We start from the raw sequence: 19938 nt of genomic DNA, 5'->3' as shown, positions 1-19938 counted from the left end.
AAGAGGAAGGCTCCGTCTAAGAGCTACTGCAAGGGAAAGTCCCGAGATGGTTCCTCTTCTAGTGGGACCAAAGTTGATCCTGCTAAGCCAAAATCTAACCCAAAGGAGGCAGAGTGCCACCATTACCTCAAAATAGGGCATTGGAAGAGAAACTGCCCAGAATACCTGCAAGCCATCAAGGAAGGAAAGACCAAGTCATCTTTCGCAGGTATTTACACAATTAAATCTAATGATTCATCTCATGCTATTTCTTGGGTCCTCGATACCGGGTGTGGTTACCATATTTGTTCTGAATTGCAGGGACTATGAAGAAATTGGGATATGGAGCGTGGAAGAATAAATCTAATCATGGGGAACAAAAGATCGTCGCTTGTGACCAAGATTTGAGTGTATTCTTTAGTGATTAGTAATGGATTATGTTTAGACAATCATAATTGTTTCTACTCGCCAGAAATGGCAAGAAACATCATTTTGTTTCATGGTTTATTTAGACAAGGATTTAGATTTTCTTTTAATAATGAGAATGGTTCAATTTATGATTATCTAAATGGTATCTTATATTTTGAAGCAATGCCATGTAATGGAATTTATGAAACTGTTATGATTGTAGATTACCTAGGAAATGATGTTTTATGCATGGATTCTTCCAATAGTATGGATAGAGCATCCTTGTGGCATTATCGTCTTGGACATGTCAACAAGAAGCGCATAGCCCAACTCTAAAAGGATGGAGTGTTGGAGTCATTCTACCTTAGGGAAGATGACACATGCGAATCTTGTTTACTGGGAAATATGACCAAGTCACCCTTCACTAGCACATGTGAGAGGGGTGAGGGTTTATTGGACCTCATACATACCAATGTATGTGGACCCTTTAGATCAACCACAAAGGATGGGAACCACTTCTATGTGACTTTTACCGTTGACTATAGTAGATATGGGTATATTTACTTAATCAGGCAAAAGTCAGAAACGTTTGAAAAGTTCAAAGAGTTCAAAAATGAAGTGGAGAATCAATTGGGCAGGAAAATCAAGATGCTTTGATCCTATCGAGGAGGAGAGTTACTAAGTCTTGAATTCCATGACTATCTCAAAGAATACATAATAGTTTCGCAATTAACGCCACCTACGACACCGCAGTTGAATAGTGTGGCAGAAAGGCGTAATCGAACCTTGTTATACATGGTTCGTTCTATGATGAGTCGTGCTTCACTATTTATCTCATTCTGGGGGTATGCCTTAGAGACTGCTGCCCATATCCTTAACCGAGTCCCTACGAAGAAGGTTGCCAAAACACCTCACGAGATGTGGACATGGAAAGCTCCCTTGTTAGCACATATCAAGGTTTGGGGTTGCGAGGCTTTCGTAAGACGAGATACTCACGACAAGCTTGAACCTCGTAGTGAGCGATGTATTTTCATCGGCTAGCCGCAGAAATCCTTTGGATGTCTATTCTATAGACTGAGTGCCAATTTTGTCTTCATTGCGAGGAGAGGGTTTTTCCGAGAACGAGAACTCATAAGCCAAGTAGATAGTGGGAGGCAAATCGAGCTTGAAGAGATTCAAGAATCGATTGATGAAGGAACCTCTACCGCTGGCAATCAACCCGAGGAGGAAACTCCGATTGAACCTATTGACCAGTCCTTACCTCTTAGACGTTCCGAAAGAGTTAGAGTTCAACCCCAGTTGTATGGTTTTCATATTACTATCGAAGGGGACACGTATATTAGTGATGGTACACTAATAACTCTAGATGAACCTAATAACTTTAAGGAAGCCATGGCAGGCCCGGAGTCTGCAAAATGGAAAGAGGCAATGGACAGCGAGATCCAAATAATGTATGACAACCAAGTTTGGAATTTGGTTGATAATGTGCCCGGACGTAAGACCGTTGGGTGCAAATGGATCTTCAAGAAGAAGAACGACGTGGATGGAAACATACACACATATAAGGCGCGATTGGTTGCGAAGGGCTTTACTCAAACTCCCGGAGTTGACTATGAGGAGACCTTCTCACCAGTTGCAAAGATAAATTCTATTAGAGTGATGCTAGCTATTGCCACATTTCATGATTATGAGATTTGGCAAATGGATGTCAAGACCGCTTTCCTTAACGGGAATTTGGCTGAGGATGTTTACATGGCTCAGCCAGAGGATTTTATTGATCCGAAGCATCCAAATAGAGTGTGTAAGCTTGAGAAGTCCATTTATGGACTTAAGCAAGCGTCTTGCAGATGGAATCTTTGCTTCAATGAGAAACTCAAAGAGTTTGGATTTGTACGAAGCGAAGATGAATCATGTGTATATGTCAAAGCTAGTGGGAGTATATTTAGCTTCCTTATTCTGTATGTCGATGACATACTGCTCATAGGAAACGACATCCCGACTCTACAGGAGGTTAAGTCCTGTCTCGGGAAGTGCTTCGCTATGAAGGACCTGGAAGAGGCTTCCTATATTTTGGGAATAAGGATAGTGAGATAAAGAAGTAAGAGACTAATGGGACTTAGTCTGAACACTTACTTAGATAAAGTACTAAAACGTTTTAGAATGGAAAATTAGAAGAAGGGAGAATTACCGATACAAAGTAATGCCAAGTTGAGTAAGAGTCAAAGTCCGAGTACCGAAGCCGAGATAGCAGAAATGAGGCGAGTACCATACACTTCCACAGTTGGCTCAATCATGTATGCTATGACTTGTACTCTCCCTGATGTAGCCTTTGCTTTGATCATGGTTAGTAGATATCAAGCGAACCCTGGCAGAGCCCATTCGATTGCTGTCAAGAATATCCTTAAGTACCTTCGGAAGACCAAGGAATGGTTTTTAGTCCTTGGGGGGAGTGATGACTTGAAGGTGCGAGGGTATAGTGCCGCCAGCTTTCAAACCGACAGGGACAACTACCGTTCGCATTCGGGCTGGGTGTTTACCCTTAATGGAGGAGTAGTAACTTAGAAGAGTTCCAAGCAGGAAATCGTAGCTGATTCAACGTGCGAATCAGAGTACATTGCAGCGAGCGAAGCGTTGAAGGGGGCAATATGGCTGATGAACTTCATTGGTGATATTGGAGTTGTGCTTGCCATATAGGTGCCTATGGAAATTTTTTGTGATAATGAAGGAGCGGTTGCGTTGACCAAGGAACCGAGGGATCATGGTAGATCTCGTCATATCGACATAAAATATCATTTCATTAGACATCGAGTAGAAGAAGGACACCTCGTGGTGAGGAGGATATCATCAGAAGATAACCCAGCAGATCCGCTTACGAAGGGACGAAGTAGGGTTAAGCATTTGCAGCATGCTAGGAGTATTGGGCTGAGAGATGATATTAGATTAGAGTAGATAGTTTTAGAAACTTATAATAGAGAAATGTAATTTAACATTTGATGAATAAATAAAGGAGTATTATTTATAAGTAAAGTTACTGTCTTATGCTAAATGTTTAACTATTGTTTCACTTTGCATGTTTTGACTTCCAGAATAATTGAGTTTATTTGGAATAATCGAATTATTCAAACAATCCACAATCATTCATATGTTGGAAGTAGGTATGAATGAAGATTGTCATGAATTGGTGTGTAGATTGTCTAAATGGTATTAGACATAGCAAAAGTTTGCTGCAACGTTCATGAGTGCTTATGAACTAGTTTTGAGCATTGGAACAAACCCGCGCTGGCTGGAATCACTATATGGAATTTGACGAAAAGGTTGATCGCAAGACGATAATATCATATGGTCTTAAAACCTAGATATATGGTTTGTTAATTGTTAATTGGTTGTACATTGATAATGCGAAACCGCATCAGTAAATTGATGTTATAAAACGCATTGTTGTGTATAATTGATTAATGAATAAGTAAATGCATATAAGTCGAATTTTATTTTTTACTTTTATCCTTAGAGGGTAAAAGAAATATCTCGGCCGCTCGATGATTTGATTTGACTTATGTGCCGGGCCCGATTAGAACTAAATTGACGTGTTCGATTAAGTTCCATGTCAAATAAATCTGAGATTGAGAAACCAACTGCTGGACAATTGGTTCCATAGAATTGTCCGCATGATATCTAAACAGAGGACTGTACGATCCCTTATCTAAAGGACAAGATCGATAAGATCAGAGTTTAACAGCGTCTTTGAGAGCTACGATTGCTAATCGGAATATATAGTTACTAGAATTATCCAAGTGGGAGATTGTTGGAATAGTATCTAAGGCTGCAACTATATTTGGTAAGTACATGACCCGATTGAGCATGGTCCTTTTGGGTTGCCTTCACCATAGCAACTTGACAGGATGATTTATAATGAGAGAAGAAATATTATTAATATATTATGAGAATAATATAAGGAATAATAATAAATTTTGTTTGATTAATATAAGTCATAAATTAATTAGGTATTAATTTGGTGACTTAAAGAGATTAATTGAATAAAGGGGCATAAAATGTCAATTATATGATAGTTGTATTTTGAGTAGCGGTTCCTTAGGGATAAGGGGTGGACAATTTTAGGGTTTGGATGAGCCTAGAAATCGTCCAAGGCTTACCAATAAGGAGATTGGATTGCTTAGGGTCTAAGTTATCCAATTAGGATTTTAAGGGTGAAACCCTAGGAGGCTCACTAGTATAAATACACCTATAGGGTTGAGGAAATCGGCACCCTTGGTATTGGAGAAACCCTGGCCGATTTTCTCACCTTCTCTCTCTCTCTAACCATCCTCTTGCTAGTTGGTGTTTGTAAGCCATTAGAGGAGTGAAATTTTTAACTCTAAGCTCCAAGGACAAGAAGATTCAAGCAAGTAATTCTAGGTAATCTTTTAGATCTGATTTGTTATGTTATTATACTAGATCTATCAATCAAAGTCTTGGTTATATTGCATGTTCAATTAGAGAAACCTAGATCCAAGCATTAGGGTTTGTATGTGCACATAGGAATGTTCTTATGGCTAAAACCCATCAATTCCCTCTAACGAGTGGATGATGTGACAACCTGATATTTCAAGTCAATGTAATGACCTAAGTCAAGTATTGTAATCTATTTTTGATATAATAAAAATAGCGTCAAAAATGAAATGCTCAAAAGTTTCCTTTGGGATACATAAAATGATAGATATCATGACAAGGTTTTTAGAAATATAAAGAACACTCAAATCTGAGTTATAACGAAGAAGTTATGATCAATCAAAGATCCACGTCAAAATCGGTAAAACACCGTTAAGTGTAAAAAGTGAAATCTAAAGTTGTAGATTATACTAACCCGTGAACGTACATAAAAAGAACGTCTAAATCTGACTTCATATGAGGAAGTTATTTTTTTTAAGTTTTAGAATAGAAGTAGATAGCTAAAAAAACGAAATAATGATCAAGTGATTTTAAGCCGACGCGACCTAAACAAGAATTGAAGATCTCGATAAAAAAGGACGTTTGATGAAGAAGTTATGAATTTTTAACGGACTTTTCCTATCCCGACCATTTAAAAATATATAATTAAATATAAACTCAAATTTGCTGATGAAGTCTAAATGAAAGTTGTAGAGTATGTTCTCACCTACGCATGGATATAAAGAACGTCAAAAACGGAGCTCGTATGCGAAAGTTACGGATTTTAGAAGATTAAGGCACACAAACTGAGGGGGGTACACCCCGGCGTATGAGGGTACGCCTAGCGTACACAATGCAAGGCCTCGGATCGACCACATCTCCCTTATTTCCTTCTAGCCCATCCCATCCGAAGTCCGGTATCCGACGTAGACATCATGCAGGACGTACGCACCGCATACATGAGTACGCCCAGTGTACCGGGAACCCCCGCCGTTCTTCGGAGGTACGCCCAACGTACGAGGTCGGTTCCCACCCTATAAATAAGCATGCGAGGCTTCCGAACTTATTTCCGAATTTAAAACTTCTCTTCTATATTTTCTCACTTTCGAGCCCCTTGAAAATACCCCGACGCCCCGGTTACTTATCCAAGCTCCGACGAAGGTCCGAAGCTCCGAGACTCCAGAAAAATCTACCACATTCCGGTCGAAGTGATGCCCGAGTAAACTCTCGTTTTCTTCAAATCATCACACTTACTATGTGAGTTCATACTCCTATATTTTCACGTATTTTCTATATTTTAAGGGGGGAAAGTACAAGTATGACACAAGAAAAAATTTATGTTAAAAATACGAATCTTTACATACAGTTTCTAATTCTTCATCTACAATTTGTGTATAAATGTTAAATAAGTAAAATAACGTTATTACAAATGTTATACTTTACATGCAAAGTTGGCAATACACCAATGTTTTCATTCTAATGGAACACACATTTGAAAAACTACAATAGGTATAGTTTACGAGATATTCATGATATTTTAAATACTATAAACACTATAAAGAGGAAATAATTACATTTACAAGAAAAATGGACTTTTCATAAGTAAATCCATTGATACTAACTTTGTGAGACATTTAACTTCACCGTACTTTTGAATACGCATTTCAAGTCCTGTATTATAAACCATATCTCTTATAGGGAGAGTGTGATACTTGTGTATAGATCTATACGGGACTGACAATCCCACATCTAAACTGTTAGCTACAGTTAAACCGGTAGGTCTGGGGTAACAAATGACATAACACTTCAACGCCTAAAGAACGTTGTTACAGGCAGTCTGGGTCAATAGTACGGTTATAAAACTCACATGGAGTATTGAAACATTTTGATTTACGGGGCTATCAAGAGCCTTAGTGATTATATATACATATATAAATCTACCTACACTATTTTAGGTATGAAAAATAGTTATGCATTTCGGTTTTTGGAACCTTTAAACTACTACACATTTATGGAAAATATTGGATTTTCTAGAAACAAACTCAAAATTTTTATACAGAAAGGTATACAATTCTAATATAAAAACGCTTATGAAGTCACCAACTTAATTGTTGAAACTTTTTCAAAACTAGTTGTATTTCTCAGGGATTCGGTAAGATAACAACTTTTGGGGAAGGGACGCTAAGGCGTCAGTTTCAAAACTTATTAAATCATCATATTGTAATTTATTTTGAAACATGTATCACATGCAACAATGTAACTTTTTAAATTATTTTTATGGTGTTTGTGTTTGCTTTCTTTATTATTACTCAACTGTTATGATATTACATGAAGTGATCCGCCCTCGAACGATTCCGCTGTTCTAGTTTGGGGGTGTAGCATTATAGATAAATATAGAATAGATATCAGATCCCATATCTTTATGATAAGATCGGTTCTTAGTGTAGACAAGATACAATCCCATCAATTTATGGATATAAATGTATAGATTAGTATGTATACAACATTATGGCAAACCCTAATGTTGTAGAGGTAGAGGTTGAGAAGTTTTGTTCGTGGCTTTGTGTCAATTGTCTTTTTGACAAACCTTTCGTCTTGGTGAAGATAAAACCTCTTTTCATGGTGATAGGAACATTTGGAGAACTTGTGTGTCATTTACTATATATTGATTATTTTGTTTAGATTAGTTTTGTTTTTCCTTTTCATACCTGAAGGGTATCGATCAAACACAAACCTTCAATATATGTATACCATATTAAGCAAAGAAGTAATTAATAAAAACATGTGGAACATTTGAAATATTGATCAATGGACTTATTAAATTTTCTTTTAGTTTAGCATACCCTCCACATCCCAATTTATGTGGGTTATGGGACTTTTCTCGAGCGACTTCTCCTTTATCAGACCTGGCCTTCAACACAGAGTAGTAAATAAAATAATGTCATCAAATGGTTTATAAATTAGTTAAAAGTATAAAGAAATTTCTTAGCATGAACAAAATTAAGATTAATTTAGTCCAATTTTGTAACCTTAAATGCTTCTGATTGTTCGTTTCAATCAATGTGCAACAAAGCTTTTTTTTTTTATTTATTTATTTTTTATTAAATAAATGAACGATAGGTGGTCTACATTTTAGTTTCCTTGGTGTACCCAAGTCGAGCTTTATGAAATGAGTATTAACATGATTTCTGAAAGTGCATGAAAATCTACCAAGATGAGACAACACTTTCTTCATTGCACGTTCATCGATTGCAAAAAAACGTTGTATGAATAGTTAGTTGCATGTTAGTAAACTAAAGGGAGATCGGGAATTGGTTATATATATATATATATATATATATATATATATATATATATATATATATATATATATATATATATATATATATATATATATATATATATATATATATATATATATATATATATAACTCGGGCGTGTGTATGTGGGATTTCTAATAATCCTTAGAATTTTGTTTATAAAAGAGCTTTATATAGCTTATGTGGCGACAAAATGCATTTTCTTTTAAATGTTTAATTGGATAAGGTTCGTTATATATATATATATATATATATATATATATATATATATATATATATATATATATATATATATATATATATATATATATATATATATATATATATATATATATATATATATATATATATATATATATATATATATGGTTAGGTTTTAATATGAATAGTATATATTGTGTGGATGTAGAGTTCAAGCCAATAGTTTTACTTATTATTAGAAATTGAGGCATTTATACGATTAAATTAAAAAAAGCAAGTAAATACCAACTAATTTAAAGAAATGGATCCAAAAGGCTAAGAATGTAAATTTACATCAATAATAATTAAAGGAAGACCAAAATTTTTTGGGTTAGCTTGTTATATTTTCCAATTAAACCCGCACCCAATAACAAAGAACAATTGGTTATTGGAGAAACAAATCGAAAGCTTTCTGCCAAGAATCGGGGTCGACCACGAAACATTGATTAAATTAATAGAATATAAACAACAAGTATTCGACTTCTAAGAATACAAAAAATATTGGTAATTACAAACAAGTGGATTACAGTATTCTGAAATAATGATGTTTCGAAGCTCAAGTTCATGATTTCAGAAGGACTTCAATTTACTAATTCTGATCGAATGGATTGTATTCTTATAGAATCTTTCTTTCAACATATATTTTTCTTTGTGTTATGATAGAATAAAGGTTGTTAATTAAAGGATTATATATAGTGTTTTTGTTACAGGTTAGTCGGTAGAATCAATATTTAGGATTAATTTTTGTTGTTCGTGTAACAATTTTTTTTTCTTTTAAGAATTTGAGGTTAAAGAAGATCCATATACGAAAAGTAAGTATCAATTTTTTTTTTCAATCTATTCACAATATGTTGTAGGATTTGTATTAGGTTATATTCTCAACGATATCACTTGAATCAAAAAGGGCTTTAGTGGTTTTCCAAAAGATTTTCAATTATATAATTAAATTTCCAATGAGAATCCTCAAGTACCTTAGTTATAGTATACAAAAAATTTAAGAACTATAATAGAAAATCATGTAGCTTTGAAAACAATTGGTTATGGATAATGATGGGTAATTGTATTAAATATAATTTTCCTTTACGGTAAGTTTGCATTCGAACATGGGTCAGATGCAATGAAAAAATTTCTGGTATTGACATGTTTAATCATATAAGGTACAGATAGCCAAAAAAATTAAAATTTAAAGATTTTATTGAAAAACTCTAGTATAATGTGACCATCCGTTATTTACAAGTCTGTAAAAATCAATGAAGGTCAAGCAAGGTCAAAATACTAGAAACCATTTGAGTTAATCATAATTATAATTAAGTAATTATGTGTTATTGTTAAGGAAATAAAAAATGTCTTTTCTTTGAACTCCAAGAAGTCTTGCAAACCACTAGTCTCGAACCGAAAACAAGATTTCGGTCAAAACATCAAACCCTCGCATCTGGCCATTCTCCTTGCACCGAAAATCCTTTTTGGCCACAAACTGCCTTCGGACCGCAAACATTCACGTGATGCCCCCTTTCTCGACCGAAAACTGTTTTTCTCGGTTTGAGTTTTTGATTGAAATCAAGCCAAATTCTAGCCTTTGACACACATTTCGATGTAATATTACACATTCCAATGAACATATCACATCAACTATTAATCTAATATATGAACAAAACTGAGAAAACACCTTCATTATCAAACCTTCTAACCGAAAACACCTCTTTTTCTCTCAAGAATACAAGCCTAGAACCATACTTTTCTCTCAAGTATCATGCGAAAATCACCTACATTTTCATAGGATCTTGCTAAATTCTTCAAGTCTTCTTCATACCTTTTGGAAATCATCATCCAATCTCCTTAGCTACAACCGAAAAAGCCTTGACACCCTTGGTTTCACAAAGAACACCACTTGAATCATCAAGTGACCGAAAACACATAGGTGGCCGAAAACACCTATCTTCCTTGCGGTTCACATCTAATACTCCTATTTATAAGTGATTCTTACATATTATGATTTTCCATAACATGTTTACCACTATATTAGCTAACTATATACATATATATTGTATGAGATGCTATTAGGAGTCGGTTTTGTTACGGGTTCTTACTTGTGGAATTAACTCTACTACACTGTATCTTCACTTGGACACTCACATAAGGTGAGTTCATACCCTGTGTTTTACCATTTTTAAATGCTTTTAGGGGAGAATACCCGCAAAACAAAAGATAGTGGTGTTAACACTTACATACGATTACAAATTATTTTTCAGATATTAAATGCTTTTATAAACTTATCAAACCATTTTAAGCTGTTGTTCAACCTTTTAAATTGATGTTTTTATCAAACTATATTCATATATATATATATATATATATATATATATATATATATATATATATATATATATATATATATATATATATATAATTAGGATTTAATAGATTTAGGACTATTGCTCTTTCCTTAACTCCTGTTCCTTGTTTGGTTGTGGGGTTAGGGTAGGATCACATGTCCGACTTTCAGCTAAACCTTAATTATACATGCCATATATATATATATATATATATATATATATATATATATATATATATATATATATATATATATATATATATATATGAGTATTAAACTTATTTCAATAACATTGTTAATCATTTTCAGTACCAACATAACACTTGTAAACTATAATAGATCTAGTTTTGAGATCCATTCACTCTATTTTCTAGTTCAATAATAGATTACATGAATCAATACATAAGTACAAATTACTTTTCATTACAGGTACATTATTCATTTACAAGAACAACAAAATATATACACATTATACGTAAACGAGTTAATACTAGAATGTGAGCCAATACTTCATGGTACCTCCTAAGGTACATGCTAAGTCCTATTTTATAACTAGAGTCTGCTGGAGGGAGAGCATGAATTTTTGTATAGATCTATACGAGACTGACAATACTGCACCTCGACTATTAGCTACAGTTAGACCGGCAGGTCTAGGGTGACAAATGTCATAACATTTCGACGCCTAAAAACGTCGTGTAGGCTACTAGTCAGTTTAGTATGGTTATAATCTCACTCATAGTAAGCATTAACTAACATTGGGTTTACAAAACAAACATTCCTCCAATAGTTTTATTCTAAGTAATAAGACTACCTATCATTAATTTCCAACACTAATACACTATAGAGTTCATACATGTGTAGTACACTGTTTTCTATCAAAGAAAACATACAATCATGGAAAACATACAGTTACACTATTTCAGAGTACAATAACATACAAACATTTTGGTCTTAAGGCCTAAGACTACTTTTCATGAAACAAAGACAAATTTCTAATACTAAATGCTTATGAACTCACCAAATTAAATGTTGATACTCTCTTTTCAAATTAAATTGTATTCTTAGGGAACCAATAGATAGGTATACTCTCCCAGGTTTTTGAGAAGATAGATCCTATTAAGGCCCTTCTATTATTTTGCTATACCTTTTTGGTGTTATACTTTAAATCCTAAGAACACACATTTATTAACTATACTTTAAATACAATGGATGTTGTTGCTTGTTTTACTATTATGCAATTGTTATGATACTATACATGACGTCCACTGCCCCGTAACGTTTCTGCCGTTCTGGTTTGGGGGTGTGACAGATTGGTATCAGAGCATTATTTATGATGAACAAAGTATATCAAACCATAAAAATATATACAAATATAAATGTTATGAGGCTGAAGCACCCTGACTAAAAGTATACTTTTAAAATCTAAGTATTTGTATAAATAGTATACTAACATACATGGATACATACTAGATCAATATTATAGTTGGAATAAAACAAAAGTATTATGATGTTGAACAACACAAGTAGACCTTGGGATATTTAATCAAGTCTGGGATTGATATAGCCTGATTAACTATATCTATTTGAGAGGTGATTAGCATATGACTAGGAATGGTCGTGGTATTGTAACAAATCTAAAAACTTTCCAACTCTCACTACAAAGGAGCACTAGAACTTAACATAAATCAAAATACTATAAGAGTATTTATAGCACGATAATATCATCTATAGATTTATTAGTACCTCTTACACCCTTATTCTTGCATAGATAAAATGGATGGATTTCATATGCTGGGAGACCTATACTTTCCTAATCAGGGGAGCGGAGGATGGCTCGAAGAGGAACCAGAAGATGACCTTGTGGATCTAATAAAAGAAGACTTCGAGGAAGAGGATATTCAAGAAGACTCTGACTTGGAACCAGAAGTCTATAATCCACCTCAAGTTGCCCAAAATCCCAATCCCCAATAGAACTTCCAAGGTCTGACACCTTAGTGGGCAGTAAACTTGTAAGTCCCGAATTTGCCTGTGTATCAATCAGATCCATTTGATGGTGCGGAATCCTAATCAAACGGATGATGTCAGATCAAATAGAAGAGAAGGAGAAGAATAGTAATATCAACTTTTGTATGTATTGATATGAATGAAGATCCGGATACAAAAGATTCACACACACATAAAAGCTTCTGTTTCTTTCTAGCCGTAAACTCTCTAGGGTTCATCAATCTATACTCCTCACCTTAACACCTATATTTATACTTGGAGAACATGGTCCGGATAACATGGGCCATAAATGGGTTTACAGCCGTAAACTCAACCGTAAACATGACCGTAAACTCCAAAAATATTACAGAAAAATACAATTTCCCAGAAAAGCAAAGTATAAACCATATTTTGACCCAACAATCTCCCCCTTGGTTTATAGCTTTCTTTTCTTAATTGACCCAACAAGCCCCCCCTAAAAAGTAGCTGGCTTTCTTGATAATCTTTATTGGGAACTTGGCTTCAACATTAATCTTCAATGAATGACTTCATATTGAGCGGTTGGGCTTTTCTTCAGAGTTTGGCTTTGAACGCACGTCGGGTGAGGAGGCTTGATGTACTGATTCTTGAAAGATAGCGCTTTCAGCTTGAGAATCTTCAGAGAGAACTCAGAGAGAACAAATCTTCTAGATCACTTCAACAGGTTCATAGATAGCAGTAGACTAATTGAGGAGGCTTCAATGCAATCCGTCACATAATCTTCAATTTCAGCTTCACCTTGCCTCTCGGGTTGAAAGATTGAATTTGAAAGAATAATCTTCATTTCTTGCTCCTTCGAATGAGAATTCTTCGATGCTCACGGACGAGGCTTTGGCTCAGAAATCTTCAACACAAACTCCATGAGTCTTATCTACACCTTAAAACACTTTTCAGGACAAAACAAAAACTAAAAGAAAACTTAGCACATAAACAATTTTTTTTCATATTTTTTGAAAAAGAAATAAAACAGAAATAACACTATTTTTGTATTTTTAATTTTCTGATTTTTTTTACTATGAACAAATTTAACAAAAATAAAATGATATCTAACTTTAAGAATGATTTGGGATCAAAGTTTTTAGACAACCTTTATCCGCTTGTCGGTACCTTCTATCTTCACGTCATTGTCGGGTCGATCGTCGGTATTGTTGTCCACTTAAACACGAAAAATTATGACAAATTTAGGACATACTATTTGTTACAAGACAAGGTGAACTTAAGTTCCTAGATATTATATCTGATCCTAATTTCTTAGATACTATATCTTAATGACCATTCATCTGACGACGACCAAGGATATTGTTATCCACCTAAATTGAGCAGCGAGATCTATAGACAATCTGTATGAGTTCAATTTTAAGTGTACTGGAACGTGTTTCCCGCTTCCTGATATGCCCCAGCCATCAAGAACTTTCAGAGTACTCCTTACACCGGGTGAGCAGACAACCATTCAGAGAGAGAATAGATTCAGAATTCTATTACTTATTACTTTAGAGGGATTGAGAAGAAGAAGGTTGTATATGCTGTGTAGCAGGTCGGATTAGAAGTCACGCAAAGGAGACAGCATATGGCTAACAGATAAGAGGAATTTCATATATATAACTTGCAGAGAAATAAAGCTGCATATGTTGTGTACCAGGTCGGATTTGAGGTCACGCAAAGGAGATCACATATGACTAACATATAGAAAGAAAGAAAACAATTTTACACAAACCTAATTTATCGGAATTTACTAGTCGTCCCATCCAACCGGAATTAAGGACAAAATCTACACATCGAGGAAAAGTTAAGCCACGGTTCCACATACGAGTTCATTTAATGTGACGAGTGGATTCCCATATATATATCTCCCTGCTCAATCTATCCAAGCTTCGTATTTTCAGGCTTAAACAGATCCAACTGGTCAAGATTTGTCAAGTCTATAGATGTCCTAAGTTCAGCTTTGCCTAGTCATGTCCATTTAGAATCTTTCGTGTCTACCGACGCATCAATCCGAGAGCATAGACCCTTCAACTTTGGGTACGTTACGCAGACTTGGATTGCCTATTATCACTAGATAATATAACTTCCCAAAACATTTCCCTCAAGCACATATCATAACCAACATTTTTGATTTTTTGATTTTCTAATGTTTTTGGATTTTTGAAAATTTTCTAATTTTTGTTTTTTTTTTTATTTCTCCCCCTAAATTTTTGGATAGGAGAGAAAGGAAAGTAAATACGCATATTTAAACTATCCTAAAACAAAAATTTGTCTTTAAAGCGAATCAACTTAAGAAAAACTCAGGAGTATAGAGAAGAAAACTCAAACCGTAAGTCACCGATTGAATTTGCATCAAGAAGGTCTGAGAATAGCACGCGTAATCTCAGAACAGATCCGAAAATTCTTCATGTCTTTAAGCACAAACCCCGTGAGTGATCACTTCTTTTCTTCCCTTCCCGCAAAGGACACATTCTCCCAAACAATGTTCTAAGTGTTGTACAGTTGAGAGATGTATCCTATCAAGTGCCAGGAATAGCCACTACCAACAAACCGAAGTCTGATGATATACCTCCATAGTTGCTCCGACACAGAGCGGGATTAGTTGGTCTTTGGAAACCAGTCCATTTTGAAACTGGGTCGACCTTTGTCATCAACACAATGTACTTTCTCCCATGATATGTCTTGTTTATCACAAACATAAGATATAGAAATATTAGAATCGTTAGAAGATTTGGGAGATTGAGCCTTCGGAACCCATTTATAGTTGGGTTTAACCCATTTCTTTTTCGATCTGATGGGAGGCTCAATGCTTGCTTTTGATCTTGATGTCGGCCGTTGAGATGACTTTGACTTAACCAGTCTTTGTTTTACTGGATCATCTCTTGGATTGGGCTTGTTGGCTGACATTTCCTTCTTGCCCTTGGGATTCAGATGCTTGGCCTTGGGAGTTGAATTATTGGCCTTCATGGCACTCCAGTCGGTGTTATCTGAACGTGACCTTAAGGGGTTTCTTTTGAAAAATCTCCCTCTTGGCGCGGTCTCCCATCCTTGTGCACAATAGGGAACATATGCATGATTAGGACAATTTCTAGCAATGTGTCTAGGTGTTCCACAGTGAAAACATGTCTTTTTCTTCACTGGGAAGTTGTTTCTTCCTGCCCCTGGTGGTGTATCTTTGCCTTGTCTCTTGTTGTTCCCACATGCACACTTGCCACAAGATTGGAATTGGTGGCCGGTATTTGTTAACAGAAGGTTGATTAGAAGCAGTTGAGTTCGAAGCAACAAATTCAGAGTTCAAGGAGATGTTGGTTTGTTCAATGGTTTTCTCCTTGTTCTTATCTTCTGCTACTTTACCTGCACATGAAGCAGAAACATTAGTATTTTCAGCATTAATAACTCCTCCTGACACGAATCCAGGTCGTTTGCCGTACCGAAGATGTGGCTCCCTTTCAGTTTCGTCCTGTGTCATAGGGATGTATGTGTAGTTATGATTATAAGGAGCAGGTACACTATCATACCCTAGACCCTTGTTTTGATTTTCTTTGAATTTTAATTGGGTTTCATATAAGGACTTGACTGTCTGACTTGACGCAATATAATTTTTGAAACTGACATCTATTTTTCCACAATTTTTAAAGCGTCAAGTTCTTCAGTTACAGCAGCAAGTTGTCTCTTAACATAATCATAATTTTCACACTTGTTGCTATACTCTTCCTGAAGTTTCCTAAAGTACTTGGTTTTTGCTTCTAACTCAGCCTTCAGGGGTTTCTGTCATTTCCTGAGTTGATATCCTTCATATCTCAGGTCCTCAACTTCTCTTTTTAATAAATCAATTTGTTCCCGAAGAAATTTAATCTTGGCTTCACAAGCTGGAGTACATGTAACTTCAGTGACCAGAATGTTTTCAGAACTCATTGTTTCTCTACACTTCAAAGTATCAAGTTCTTGAATTACATCAGCAAGACTAAGATGATTGAGTTCTTTTGTCTTTTTGATGATAGCTACGTTTATATCCCACGATTTTGGAAGTGAATTCAATAGCTTACTGTTTATCTCAGATTTGGACAAGAAGAACCCAACTATATTCTCTCAGTAGTGACTGTAGTAAATCGCTGCAACTGAGTTTCGAGGGTTTCTCTAGGGATATAATCAAACATGTTGAACTTTTGTCTTAACATCTCCTGACGACTCTCTTTCATGTTTTCAATTCCCTCGTAGACCTTAAAACCAATTAAAAAGCACAACTAGAAGCTAAAATAAAACTTACAAGTCAAATTAAAAAAAAAAATCAAACTCAAAAGTCAAACATGAAAAAGTCAAACTTGAAAGTCAAACCGAAAAGTTAAATTTGAAAATTTAAAAATTAAACGAAAAAATCAAAGTTTAAAGTCAAAGATCAAACTTGAAAGTCAAAGTCAAAATTTGAAATAAGAAGTGAAAAATAAAAGTAAAAATATAAATAATTTTTTATTATTATTATTATTATTATTATTATTATTATTATTATTATTATTATTATTATTATTTATTTTGGATGAAAATAGAATTTAAAAGTAAAAGAAATTTAGTTTTGGGGTTAAAAGTGTAAAAAATGTGGAAGTTGGAATCGACACGGATGGGTTAAGTTTAAGGATTCGAAGTTATATCACAAGGGATTGGTTGGCTGAGTTGGTTAAGTGCGTTGGTTGATGAATGGGATGTTGTGGGTTCCATTCTCGCCTCCCCCAAGCTTTGCGTCCTTTATTTATTTATTTATTTATTTATTTATTTTTATTGAAGTGCGCTGTAGTACTGATACTGCCGAGCTGAGCCAAAAATTACCACGCGTGATCCGAGCCGAGCCAAGGCCGCATACTCCGGCGACCGTGAACAATTTCCGGCCATGAACTGTTTCCGACCGTAAACTCCGGCCGTGAACTCATAAACCCTAGCCGCCGGCCGTACACTCCGAACAAAAACACCGATTTTTCGACTTTGAAGCTCCAAAACTCGATCAAAAACCCTTTTTTATGAAAAACACGAAGAACAAACCCCCCTTAATTTTCAGAGATCTATCCAAAACCGCAAGAATATTTCGAAAATAAGATCAAATAATGCCCCAAATCTGATAAAATTGACTGATACAACTTCGCTCTGATACCAATTGTAAGTCCCTAATTTGCTTGTGTATCAATCAGATCCGTTTGATGGTGCGGAATCCCAATCAAACGAATGATGTCAGATCAAATAAAAGAGAAAGAGAAGAAGAATAACATGAATCTTTGTATGTATTGATATGAATGAAGATCTGGATACAAAAGATTCACACACACATAAAAGCTCTTGTTTCTCTCTGGCCGTAAACTCTCTAGAGTTCATCAATCTCTACTCCTCACCCTAACACATATATTTATACTTGGAGAACATGGGCCGGATAACATGGGCTATAAATGGGTTTACGGCCGTAAGGTGTTTATGGCCGTAAACTCAACTGCAAACTCCAAAAATATTACAGAAAAATACAATTTCCCAGAAAAGCAAAGTATAAACTGTATTTTGACCCAACAAAACTTAGAGGGATGGAGTCGTGAGTAGGGTCAACAACTTCCGTATAATGGGTACCAAAGCTTCTAAAACCTTAATGAGGGAGGCTTAGTAGATAGATCCCTCCCTGCATTGGTATGTCGAGTTGGTCGTAACAACGAACAAGCAAGAGCATCCATCCACCGAGTTGTGGAAGTTGGTGCTACCACGATAGTTAATACAGTTCGCCTCCGCCACTTGAGAGAAGACCAAGAGTTAATCAAGACTCACATTGATGCACTGCAGAGGGAACTGGCTACCAACCGATCCGAGGTTATAGAACTTCGAAAACGCCAAGTAGCATTAGAAAGGCATGTGTTGGAAACAGAACACGTGTTGGCCACATCCAGGGTTGTAACTAGTACCAAGCAGAACAACACTCCTCACGAGTAGGGCGTACCCTACTCACTCTGTTGGATATAGATTAAGTCTAACTATATAAAGTAGTGTTATTTTTCATGTGTATAGTTAGACCTCGGAAGTTCACCTTTAGATAGGTCAGTATGTTGTCAAATTGTTCTCGTTAAGTTGCTATGTTGTAGACCTATTTCAAGGTCAATTTTTCCGAACTCTATCCATCTAATATACCATTGAAATTGACATGCATCCTCTTTTCTTTGGAAAATTCCTATCAAAATTCTTGATTATATTTTACAAGTTATTACTTATGGTAGACTTTATTTTGAACTCTTTCCAGAATATGTATTGAACCAGTGTGTATTGGTTCAAACTCCCCTGATTTATAACCACTATTAAATTCTTACCATCACTTTCATCTTTAAAAACTTTATAGCTGAAAGATGCAGCCATAGAAATCAATTAGGCGTGTCGACAACAATCCTCCAATAATTCCAACTCCGCTACCGCCACTGCAATTCAATCTTGTAGTTTTCCATGCTGCAGTATCCGCGGCTGTGACAACAGCCTGACCCAAATCAACGCTAGTGGCACCAATAGGGCTGGAACAGGTACCAACTCGTATCATGGGGATAGCCATGGACACCCTAGGGAGTGTTCATACAAATATTTCACCAACTGCAAACCCAAGACCTTTAATGGGAGTGGATGAATCATTTATCTGTCGCAATGGTTCGAGAAAACGGATTTGATCTTTGAGATCTGCTCCAGCTCTGAAGGAAGCAAAGTAAAATTTGCTGCCTGCACTTTCTATGATAGGGCCCACACATGGTGGAATAGCCATGTAAAGTGACTTACACTCATAGTGGCTAACTTAATGGGCTGGGAGAAATTAAAAGAACTGATGATGGGGGAGTACTTCCCGAGAGGCGAGGTACAAAAACTAGAGCAGGAACTTTGGGGCCTTGCCATGACATGCTCTGACATAGTAGCCTACACTAATAGATTTAGTTACTTAGCTATTCTATGTCCAGGGCTAGTTCCCACCAAAAGCAAGAAAACAGAGAGGTATATCTAGGGACTACCTCCTCCACTTCAGCAAAATCTTTTGTCTTTAAACCCTATTACATTCAATAGCGCCAAGTGATTGGCTCAAAGACTCATTGTCCGTGGAGTCTGTCCACAACTAGTAACCCCTGTCCCCAAACAAGCCTATGAATGACAATAAAATGAAGCTTAAGGATAGAAAGAAGAAACAACCAGCACAAGACTCCGCTAAGAAACAACAGATCGTGGCTATTCATGCTGAA

This window comes from Lactuca saligna, chromosome 4, assembly GCF_052625555.1.
Source record: "Lactuca saligna cultivar CGN05327 chromosome 4, ASM5262555v1, whole genome shotgun sequence".
Classification (NCBI taxonomy): domain Eukaryota; kingdom Viridiplantae; phylum Streptophyta; class Magnoliopsida; order Asterales; family Asteraceae; genus Lactuca; species Lactuca saligna.
Note: the sequence above shows the minus strand (reverse complement) of the source record.